This window comes from Pagrus major, chromosome 24 (genome assembly GCF_040436345.1).
Source record: "Pagrus major chromosome 24, Pma_NU_1.0".
NCBI lineage: Eukaryota > Metazoa > Chordata > Actinopteri > Spariformes > Sparidae > Pagrus > Pagrus major.
Window position 1 is genome coordinate 17,532,398 of NC_133238.1, and position 12,410 is coordinate 17,544,807.

Here is a 12,410-nt window from a genome sequence, read left to right on the forward strand (position 1 = left end):
ACGTCATGTAAACGCTACATTAATAAAACAACAATAATACGTTTAATTAAGCAGTATTTCCAGTGCCGACTAGTGAGGGTAGCGACATTAAGCCATATTATTTTATACTTATTTTTTTTTACATTATATTTTTAGCCGATGATATGTGTGTTTGTATGTGGGCTTCTCACCTGCATCATGTATCTGTGTATTTGTACATGCTTCAGCCTACGTGCATGTACAGCAGTCTGCTAATAAGCATGCATGTGTGTGTGTCACTGCTCCAAACACCTGTTACCAACCCCGAAACAGAAATACACACCGCCGAGTAAACAGGAAGGAGGTTATGTGAGCAGGCATGCCAACTCCTCTCCTCTGGGAAACAGTGCAGGTTTCCCCTCAACATACAGTCCAGCACGTCACAGTTAACTGATGATCCACCGCGCTTTCATACCAGTCGACACAGTAGTGATCAGACTCACATCCAGGCGATGAAAGATTGGATATTCGTGTCTTTAAACATCATCGAGGAGCTCAAATAAACACACAAGAGCCAAAACTTCATTACAAGAATATCAAGAAATATCCAGATTGATTTGAAATACAGATTTTATGATCGTGTAAATATGTTATATGTCAACAGCAGCACCTCAGCCGTCCAGCAGCATCGCACGCTTCATGCATAAACCATGTGACAGCAAAGGTAAATGTCACACAAACACAAAAAAACCCATCCGAGCATCAAACAGGTTATCGCTTCATCTCAGGACCCATAAATCAACCGCAGAGACACATTTCAGGATCCACAGAAATGCATTAACACCATTGTTGCTCCCGAACTATCCGACTACTTCAGATGTTTGCATCTGTTAAGGACGGCTGCCGAGGTTGCCTCCGAGCGGCTGGCCGGGGTGACACCGTTATCGCCCGGCGCCGCAGAGTGGCACCTGTCACGGCGCGTTCAAAGATCTGTGAGTAACGCTGACAGACAGGTCGGCGTGCCGGACCCGAGGTAGCACCCGTGGGTCCCCCCTGGCCTCCCTCGGATAGGGTGGGTGAGGTGGGAGTGAGATAAAAGTAAAAATAAAATGCTGTTTTTGTTCTTTCACATGACAAACACCATTTTATCACATCGTCTTTAACCTGAATTCAAATCTAAAATGTATTTTCTATTGAAAAAAAGGTGAGGTTTCATATTTCTTGCAGGTAAAGTTCATCCAATTTCAATTTATTTAAGCCTTCATCTTATTCTGAGGCAGAAAAACAGCAGATTACAGGTCGTGTTGAAGAAGAGGAGGTTATTTCCTGCTGTTCTTGCACGTCATCATTAAAGGAATTAGAGCTTCTTTAAACTGAACTCCAGTTTTATTTTATTTATTTATTTCTGCTCCGGACGTCGGGGTCAAAGCGGCGGAATAAGCACCTCCTTATTGAAGCAGACAAGAGCAATGATCGATGCCAATCGCGTAATCAGGCTTTTATTTGAAGGGGGTCGTTGATTCTCAGTCCATCAAGGTTAAGAGTGCGGCACTTGTCACGGCGTGATTTATTATTGCCAGGAGCAGATGAAACGACGTCGCGTGCCAGAGGGGGGGGGGGAGGACGAGAAAGTCCCGCCGTTTGTGTTAATAAGTCCAGACGTTACGTGTGAGGCGCATTTTGGAAATTACCCTTGAAAAATTAGCGTGTCACGATCGATCGTCATCAAGTGATTCAAGGGGCGGGGCCTGCTGGCCTTATTTAAATGGGGATTCATCATCACACGCACGGAGGGCGAACTAGTGGATTGTTATGCAGATGTCTTCAGTGGGAAAGAGTTATTTCACCCTCTCTTTGTTTTTGACCACTCAAGTGTGTGTGTGAGTGTGTGCATGTAAAATAACTCTGGCGGCTGATTTCTGTGCTTTTATGTCAACATTTTTGGGAACTTCTCTAAAAATTACACCAAAACATTTCAAATTAAGGTTCAAATTTGACTAAAAACAAAGAAATTCTTGACTCTCTCACACACAAATGAAGGTGTGTGCTCTCATTTGACTGCAGCTTCATCATCCTCAGCGTGAATGAGAGCGACGTCCTGAAGCTCCAGATGTGGGGATGTAAATCTGTCGGTCGTGAAAGAGACGCTGCCGTGACTGATGCCTATTTACAAACAAAAGTACGGCGGGACACTCCCGCCTGTCCGTGAGAACTCAGCGGTATATGTGAGACGAATGGAGCGGAAACTGCATTTTTCATCCCGTTCCCCTCTGTTTGCGCTCCCCTTACACACACTACACAACGGGGAACACATGTAATGCATCACGCCGTGATTTCTGACAGCGAGGTGGAGGTAATAACTTCAGGACGCCCGCTCTCCTTCTTTTCCTTCCTCCCTCCTCGCTCAAACTCAGCGGCTAGACGCCTCTTATGTCAGCCATCGATCTGGTGGCTGGAGACAACTCATTTCATCGCCGTGACACGCCATGATGGAGCGCCGTGCCCTGAACCCCTCGACTTATTCCCGGCCCTGCGCTCCAGCACGCCTCCGTCAGAGAGGCAGTGTGTCGGACGCTTGGCGAGTCTATTGATCTGCCACGGGTGGACGGCCAGGGAGGCGCTGACGCCATCCTCTTCTGGCGGTTTCTTCATTTCTGTGGGCCTCGTCATGCGGCCACAGAATCTGTCACCATGTTTCACGTCCTGACTGTGTGACTCTACTGTGGATTAAGCCTTCTCGCAGCCGACATCTCATTTCAGCTCAGCTCCAGTCTTCTGAGGAACCCTTATATTAGTTTTTTATCATTTAATCCTTGATTTCATCTGGTTTTAGTCAATTAATGACAATAATGTCACTTAGAAACACTCTGGGCTGTTGTCTTTGGTCTTTTGTTGAGGTTTTTGTCACATTTCGTTTAACAGAATTCCCCTTTTTTGTCTTACAACAGCCTAAACATGATGATGCATTCAGTGCCGCGGTAAATCCAGGAAAGTTGAATCATCAGGATGATGAATCACAGTTTAAAAGATACATTTATGTCTTTAGTTGTTTAAAATCGCTGTAAAAACACTTCCTAAGACGACGACAGTCACCATGTTTATTGCACGTTCTGCCCCTGAATTAAAGGCTTCTGTTAATCTGTTCATGACTCTTTAATTACCTCCTCCACCGAGGAGGTTATATTTTCAACAGTACCCGCTGGTTTGTTGGTTTGTCAGCAGGATTGCACAAAAACTACTGAACCCATTTCCACCAAACTTGGATAGAAGACGGGTCTCAGCCCAGAACAGACCCGGTTAACATTTCATGCAGATCCAGGAACTTTTTCTCACTTTTTTTAACATTGCGAGATGGACGTGTTTTATTTTTGTTTTTTTACATTTTATATAGTTTCTCAGGGAATAATGCACGGATCTTGACGAAAAAGATGTCAAGCAGTTATGGCTGGCAGGGCTGTCGAGGGCTGTGGAGTAGGCTGGACTGAATTGAAGGTTTGCCTTGGCGGAGGTATGCAATCTACTGCGTGTCATTAAAGTTTCCTTATCAGCCCAAGGACCTGAGCAGTTAACAAAACAACAGAACTATGTCCTCATTTAATTAAGAGCCAAACCTGCTCTGTTTTTTTGATTATTTTGAATCATCCTTTCCATATTTCATTGTTTTTAACATTTGAATTCTATGAATCTTTCTCTCTTATTTCTTTAAAGAAAGTCTGCAGAATTTTAAGCGTTTGCAAAACATGCACACAATCCTCAGGCGCTCGTCTCTCAGCTCTTATCGGTGCTTATCAAATAGATCCGTCGACGTCTGACCTTAAAAATGGCGGACAGCGAGCAGCAAAACGAGCTCTCAGACGCTCAAAATGAACAGCTTGAAGAGGTTAACCAGGAGAAGGGTTTTCATTAAATTAAGGAATTGAACCTGGAAACCTGGAGACTCAAACAGCGAACGCTAACATAATTAATGCCTTGCCTCTACCCGTGATTCCACTGTTGGCGGTGTTAGCGCCGCTGCCTCTGTCAGTTTGTTGTGTTTGGTGTCGCGGCCCCGAGGCTGCACAGGTCACCCTGATTTCTGCACAAGTGTTGAACCTAACACCTGACCCCGAGGCTTTACCGCAAAGATCCAAACCCGACGTGACACATGACTACAAACGGGCATAAACACGAACACACACACACACACACACACACACACACACACTTCTTTCTTTTGCTGAATATTGCTTCACTTAAAAAACCCACAGCTACATATTTATGGTGTCAGACGGAGAACACGTGTAAGGTAAAATAAAGAAAACCAAGTGCTGATTTTGTGCTCATTATGATGAGTGTGTGCAAGTGTGTATGCGTGTGTGTGATTGTGTGTATGTATGTGTGTGTGTGTGTGTGTGTGTGTGAAGGCTAGACTCAAGTCAAGGGCAGTAATGCAAATTGTCCTGTCACTTCATTTATCGTGGGATGGGTAGATGTGTGTGTGTGTGTGAGGTGAGAGAGGAGGAGAGGGGGAATCAGACCGAATCTCCTCACAACACACACACACACACACACACACACTTTCCTTGGTAGATCCTCGGGGCTAAGCTGAGCCTCAACCTGAACTTGGGAGTTCATTTTGTTTCTCTACGTCTGGAGCAAGAAGAAATAGCCTTGGGATATTTCAAGCATTTCTTTTTTTTTTGTCTTCCTTCCTGCCCGCCTGCCTGTTCACTTAATGTTTCAGTAAAAAAAAAAAAACCTCTGGAATTACAGGCAAGAAAAGGTAATTCGCCAGCGAGGAAAGCTTTATTTTCCAGCGCTCCCAATTGTTCTGACAGCCAACCTTGCTCGTGAGATCTTTCCTTATGGCGTGTTTTCTTTTTTGTTTGTGTGTGTGTGTGTGGAAGAAGTGTGGAAAGGGGCGCTAATAAATCAGACAAGGCAAAAAAGGATGAAAATCATGAAAATAAGAGCACAAAAAAGGTTAGGGGAAGCTCAAATATCTGCAGCACTGCAGGCGGCACAGATAGCAGCACATCCACTGGATTTCCCAAAACGCTTTAGCAATCCACCTCTCAATAATAATAATAATAATAATAATAATAATAATAATAAAAATGCACTGTTTACATTCCAGCAGGTTTTTCCTCAGACGAGCCTGAGGTTGAAGAGCTGCAAATTTAAATCATTCCTCTTTCCAAATAGAGGGCCCACCACTTAAAACCTCCATTACAGGTATGAAAAAAAAAAAAAAAGCGTTATCGTCGTCTTTGTGGCTTGCAGTGCTCTCGCTACGTGTAAGAGCGCGGCCTCTGAGTATTAGCAGAGGCGGTTTAAGAGAAAAAGTTCATTAAATACCTCGGGGATTAGCTGCCAGAGTTGGCCTGGCGTCTCGGCTGGCAACGGTTAAACCTTTTGCACCTGCTTCACCCTGCGCTGACATCCCACTGCTGCTTTTTTCTCCCTCCCTCCCTCTCTTCTTTTTTTTTTTACAGAGAAGCTGAAATCCAAACGAAGAGCCTCACAATCTTCACCTGAATGGGTAATGAAATCAGCCAATTTAGCCTGAAACATAAAGTTGGGGGGCCTCGGATGGATGGCATCGAAGCATGCACTCAGAAGTGGACTTCGAGACGGGGGAGAGAGGGGGGGGGGAGAGCTGCAGCCGAGCACGGCGGCGTCGGTAGCGGTGGCGGCGGCGGCGGAGGCGTGAGGGGGAGAAAAGTTCCGGAGAGGTGGGCAAATCTGTAAGGCGCTGGAGCTGAGAGGGAGCTAGTCACCTCATCAGGCGTAGATTTTACAGCCCCCGTTGCCCTAATCCTGACAAGCCGTCCGCCATTAGGGAAGCTGCACCTCCCTCCCTCCCCTCCTCTCCTTCCCTTCCTCCCCTCCTCCTCAACTTCTTCTCTCCCTGTGTGCGTCTGGAGTGGGAATTTCATCTCGCCGGCTGAAGATGTCACGCAGAGGATGAGGAGATGGGAAGCGCATTTATTTGATTAACGGCGATGATGATGATGATGACGACGAGAGGGAAGAGGCCGAGGAGGCTGTGTGGAGGAGATGATTTAGACTCACACACACACACACACACATATATATACTGTTTCTGTTTGTTTTCTAAGTGGGATCCGAATCAATATTCCAACTCCAGGAGCCTTCAAAGGCAGCCAAAAGTAGCCAAGTGAAAATAGTTGTTTGGGAAAACAGCAATCGAAGTGCAGGAGCATCGGATTTGGTTCGGTTCAAAACAAAAAAACAAAAAGTACGATCATGGAAGCAGAGACGGAGCAACAAACACACAAACAATCGCAATGCAACAATCCATATTTGGCTTTAATTAATTGCTTAATGCCAATAATATTGCCGTAATGCGATGCTAATTACGGGGTAATTATGTAAACGACGGTTAACTATGATGATCGGCGCTCAAATTAGCATTCAGATCATTCCAGTGGAGGGCCCACCTCTCGTAATTGCATTAAAAGATGTACACAACTTTGAAATGCAAGCAGAGGAAACCTGTTTTTGTATGTGTGTGTGTGTGAGTGTGTGTGTGTGTGTGTGTGCAGAGGATGTGCACACACACCCTTTCCTCCACCTCTGTACTTTTTTTACAGGCAGAATCCACAGAAACATCTGTTAAGTAGGAGCAAATGTCAGCTAATTATTTCACCAAAGCATGTTTTTAATTGATCAACAGGGGAACAGCTGTAGAGAGAGAGGGTTCTCGCGTCACGGCGCTCGGCGAGTGAAGGCGGAGGAGGAGGAGGAGGAGGAGGAGGATGATGAGGGGGTTCTCTGAGACAAGAGAGCGAAGAACCCCTCCAACCTCGCCCTCCCAGCGGTGGAGAAAAGGTTTGACCCGCCGCTGTAATTACTTTTTTCAGCGCCAACCTGTGAACGGTGTCTTGACGGGAGCGCTCGTGTTAAACCTCGATCAAACAGATACTAACAGGTTCATATTAGATGCACGGACCTTTCTTTTAATTTTAACACACTGTTCTCAAATGTTTCTGTTAAAGCAGATGTCTGGTTCTCACCCTGCGACCTAAATAAAGGCCCTACCTCGGCCGTGATTAGTGCTTTGATTTCATGTTTAATCTGTCTTCAGCTGTGTGAGTCCTGCTGTTTATCTGCGGTGGTGAAGCCTCACAGTTGCACAGAGTAGGTAGGCACGCGACAGACTCCTCCACCGAGGCTCCACGGCTCGCAACCGCCCTCGAGGGACAGCGCGTACAGCGGTTAACCCAGATTTGAGTGTCTCTCCGGGCCGTCACCTCCTCCCTGATCCCCTACCTGGATGTGACAGAAATAGGAGCAGCAAAACAACACACTGTTTGCCCTCTGAAGAGCAGCTCGCCTCACAACCGATCACACTCCGCCGACCTGTCAGCCGCTTTTCACAGATGAGACAGACTCACCTGGAAGTGGTCGCCGGAGTCTCGTGTTTGTGTTTTTTTCCACCGAGCGAGGAGCTGAGCATATGTCACGCAGTCGACACCTTCATCCAAAGTGCCTCCTGGTGCTGCTGCTTCACCTGTTGAGCCACGCAGTGTTTTATCAGCCAAATGTCTCTCGTCATGAGCCTGGTTTTCTCCAGGAGCTGAGTAACATGTCAGCCTTCAGTAGAAACAGTTGTTTTCATCTGGCAGGAAGTCCAGGAGAAATTCTCCTGGGATCCAAACTGGAGGCTGGAAACCTTTCTTTTGAATCTGATTACAAAATTGCTTGCTGAAATCCTCGCTTCCTGTCTTGAAATGCTTCTCCTGACTATTATTTCAACAGATCAAATTAGCATTTTAAAAAAGGACCAAGATCTCAGGATCCAGCAGAGTCATCCCTGAGTCACTGCTATCGATCGACAGCCTTTAAAAAATGTCGTTCTTCCTTCTTTGCTCCCAGAAGCAGCTCAACAATAAGGACTGCCTGATCGATCTTTGGCAAATTGTGTCAAAATAATGAAACACATAGATTTTTTGGGTTGTAGCTAAGGAGTGAATCACCTCGCTTCCTTAAAAGTGCCCCAAAAAGCTGTTTTAGCGTCTATTTATGAAGTTGTTCTCGTGTTTGATACTAAATGGGTCCAAAGTGCCAAATATCTGAGAGTTTTAATGGGTTTATCAATTAGCACCAGCTGCTACGGTACATGAATAATAAGGTAATCTCACATGATGTTTGATTTGACAAAAAGACAAGAAGAAGACAAATCAACCTGTGGGGAAGCAGAATGAGGGCCACGTTTCAGCTGGGTGCGTAACATCATACTCAGTCAGATATTTTCCTTTTCTTCTCCACCTTCAGAGGGATGTTCGCTTTTGGGTTGTGGTCAACTTCTCCTCGGCGCTCCTTCCTTCGCAGCCGGGGTGAAAAAGTAGAGAAGAAGAAAAAGACGAAGAGCGAGAGGAGGAGAAGGAAGAAAAAAGAGAGAAATCTTCCAACTGGCAGCAGTATGGACTGGGGGAAGCTCAAGCATGACTAAAAAGTACATTCACTGCTAGTCAGTGAATTTTGCTCCCTATTTGTCACTGCCACCTTGGAGAGCAGTAAGCATTAATAATACATGGGAGCTGGGGGAATCTATTAGAGGCTACCCTTGCGGAGAGGAATCAGACGGAGGCTGGGCGCTGGAGCTGTTAGGAAGGGGCGAGTGCGAGGGTCGGGGTGGGAAGACGGAGAGATCGAGACGAGCGCTCCGACCACGGCCCTCTTATTTATTGAAGGGATTTTTTAAGGGGGGGGGGGGGAGGCCGGGTGAGGTGTCAGGTGTGGCTCCTGTGATGCATCATCGGAGAGCGAAGGAAGTGAGAGGAAGAGAGAGTGCCGTGGTGAGAGGAACCTCAGGACACGGCTGTAATTGAGTTCATTGATCAAATAGTAGAAAGGAAAGAGGGACGTGGAGATAAAATAAAAAACAGTGGACACACTGTTAGCTAACAGTGCGTTCAAGCAGCCCAGAGCCAGAGAAGCCTGCTCATGTTGTTCGACCTGGGAAGTACGAGCTGATTTTAACCTGTGCAGACCTTATTTTAACCAATCGAAGGCTGCTGCTCGGCCGTCACTTTACCCAGCTGCTTCGCAACTGAGCTTTTTTAGCATTTAAACATCACTTTGTAGTGCATTAACAGAGACAGACAGAGGTGAAATAATCAATTTAAGGTGCACTGTGCAGGATTTAGGGGACATAATTATGTTTTCATGAGCGATAATCACCTGAAACTAAGAATCTTTGTGTTTTTGTTGCCTTAAAGTGGCAAAAATGTAAGAATTTAAGTTGATTGAACTAAACTATCAACACAAAGTGAAGAAATAGCAGCGTTGATGTCATCTACTGAAGCTAGCATGCTAACCAGCTAGCCAAAAATCCTACTAGCACCAACAACCCCTTGATTTCTGAGCTCCCAGGCCGACCTGCTAGCTGCAAGGCTAACTGAGCTAACAGCTGCTACAGTTAGCAATCATTCTGGTGATACACTGCCCCCTAGGTGGCCAATTATTACATAGTGCACCTTTAAAATGAGCCAGACGTACAGACAATCCAGACGCTGGCTTTGGAGACGTCCTTTTGGGGTTTTTTAGCAGCCACCATATGGGAGGGTGAGACGAGGGGTGTTCAGCTGGTCGCAATCTGCAACCTCACAGCTAAACGCCACAAAGATCCTACACACCGGAGCTCTGCCAAGAGTTGATTTGTTGATTGTGATCGCTAAAAGAGTGAAGTCAAACCGGGCAGCGCTGATTTCCTCTCATAAAGAAAGACTTCTGTCACGTATAATCACATTAATAAAGATTCCCTTGTTTTAAACTGTAATTCTTTAAACATTTAACTGGTTTAATTCGACAGGAACAAGGAGACCTGATGCCGTCTCTGTGCTGCCACACTCTCTTACCCCCCTCCTCTATTTTGGCCAGGTCTGAGCACTTTGTGGAGGTGGGAGGGCGCAAAAAGGAAAAAAAAAAAAAAAAAAGAGAAGGAGAAGGGAGAAAAAAAAGTGGACCATTTGTTGCTTCAGATGTGCTGCTAATCCTTTGATCGAACCTCTTATGCTCTTCAAACTTGCGACCGGGGCCAAGCTACTAATGAAATTCTGAGGCCGGCAGATAGGCCTCGAGCCGGAGCGTGACAGAGTCCATCTGGTGTGCTAAAGTCCCCCTCTGCTCTCAAACACACTGCTCAATGCAAACTCTATGGGAACACTTTGAAGTGGGTTTTTTTTTTTTTTTTCTGTGCAGTGTTTAAGCTGCTGCACTGGAGCCAGAGCCACTCTCCTTCTACCTGAAATTAGATGCCACATTAACTAGGATTATTTTAATATTAATAAGTCATTAGCGCAATCATTTTGGGTCGCATTACAATAATAAGAAGAATATTACGATAAAAAAAAAAAAAACTAGCAGCCTGTCCAACAGTCTTTCGACGCCACCTGTTCAGATTTGGAGAGGGGAGACAACCTGCTGGACTGCTTTACGGCACGTGAACAGGAGGAGGGCGCTGTTCGTCCAGAGCAAACGGAGATGGAAGATTTTTTAAGAGCTGCTGGTGACAACAGACGGTGGCAGGAGTGAAAGACTTCCAACATGGCTGTCCTGTGCAAGAGAACAAGTAGCGAGAACAACAAACAGGACTTATGGGGAATGTGTTAAAGTGAATTATCTCTGGGACAGATCCACATCAGACAGATCAGAGACATGTCCACAGAAACTTGACTCCCTAACTGACGTCTAAGTCTTCTGTGTCTCGTTTGAAGACAACACAAAGTGTGACGGGGATTTCTCGCTACTTTTTGATATTTTAAAGACCAAACTTATAGTTGATCAAGAAAGCAATCAGCAGATTAATCAGTAATGATAACCTCTGGTACCTCTAGCTACGTTCACTCCTGCCACCTTTGATTAGGCCAAGCTAGCAAGCGAGCTTCCGGTTTCGCCCGGCGACAGAATAATGTAAAACTGCGACTCTTCTCGGCTGTCGTTGGACCAAATGGGTCAAATTATGAAAGTTAAAAGAGTCATTGCAACAATAAAACAGTTTTACAGCAGGTTCTTCCAAGATGTAAGCTGATATGGAAAAAAAAAAAACAATTACTTGCCTGACACTCATACTGGCATTGCTCAACCATTGAAGGGTAAGTCAACAGGAAAACAACCAACACCCCTATTAATGACCGTAAAATCCCTGAATCAAGGTTAAGAAACCAAAATATACTTTTCAATATGTTACAATAGGGAACAAAAAGTACTCTTTTGGTTTTCCTTAACCAATAACCAATAACTTCACAGTCTGACATTGGCAATAAAATATGATTTCAATCAGAAACTGCAGCATTTGCATGTGATGCCAGCTTCCACTGTACCACACGATGTGGCTGAACATCACGTCCTACCTGTGAAGCGCCGGCAGCCTCGTCAACAAACCTGAACAACCTGGATGCAGCGATGTCACCGGCTCAAACACAAACTCTCTGATCTCGTGCCCAAATCGAGAATAACTTCTGGAGATCACAGCTTCTGAACTTCTCCTCTAAAGAGCGAGTCACAACAAACCGCCGGATGGGTTTCTCTGCTCTCCCTTCATACGACCCCGTAGCTCGTTGTGAGCAACACCAAAACCCATCCAGACCCGGACGCAACCGCGCTTTCTCTTTTCTTCCTCATACATTTCCACACTTGACAGACCTGTGTAGGAACCCTGATCTGACTGCTAGCTCGTGTTTGAAAACATGCCTGGTTGCACTGACCCAATCCATACTACACAAACACACACACACACATGCACACACACACAGACACACACACATACCTCTCCTCAGCGCCTGCGAGGATGAAGCATACACACACACACAGACAGACACACACACAGACACAAAGCCTTACATGCAAGGATGCGTGTCGATGCGTTTGCTAACACACAGAGAGAAGAATGCAGGGGAGGCTGAGGAACACACACACACACACAGACACACACACACACACACACACACTTAACCATACAGTTTCTTATGCCTGTAGGAAAAAGACAAGCAGCAGCAAACCACCTGCTGTGAACTACACATTCATTCTGTTTGTATTTTCTTCAGTTTGCTGAACTTGCTCTATTGATGTGCTGTTTGTCGACTTTCTCACTTTTCAAACTTACTTCAAAAAACAACGCTCTGTCTGCGCTCTCTCTCTCTCTCTCTCTCTCTCGCCCCGCTTCGCTTTCCATTAACAAAGCGGTGCTCAACATGAGGAGCCCGACAGGAACCGAGGGGCCACTTTGGGGCCGGTCTGGGGGTCGCTGCAACACAACGTTAAATAAAAATATATCATGTGTCCATCTGAAATGCTGCTGTCTCTTTTGTTCTCGAGCAGCGGTGAATGTCCGCAGCCTCGAGCGAAGCAGTCTGTCGATTGTTTGAAGGAAAAAATAGTTGAAAAATGTGGAAAAGAAGAATAAATGTTTGAGGTCAAAGGTCACGAGTCTGCAACACGCCTCC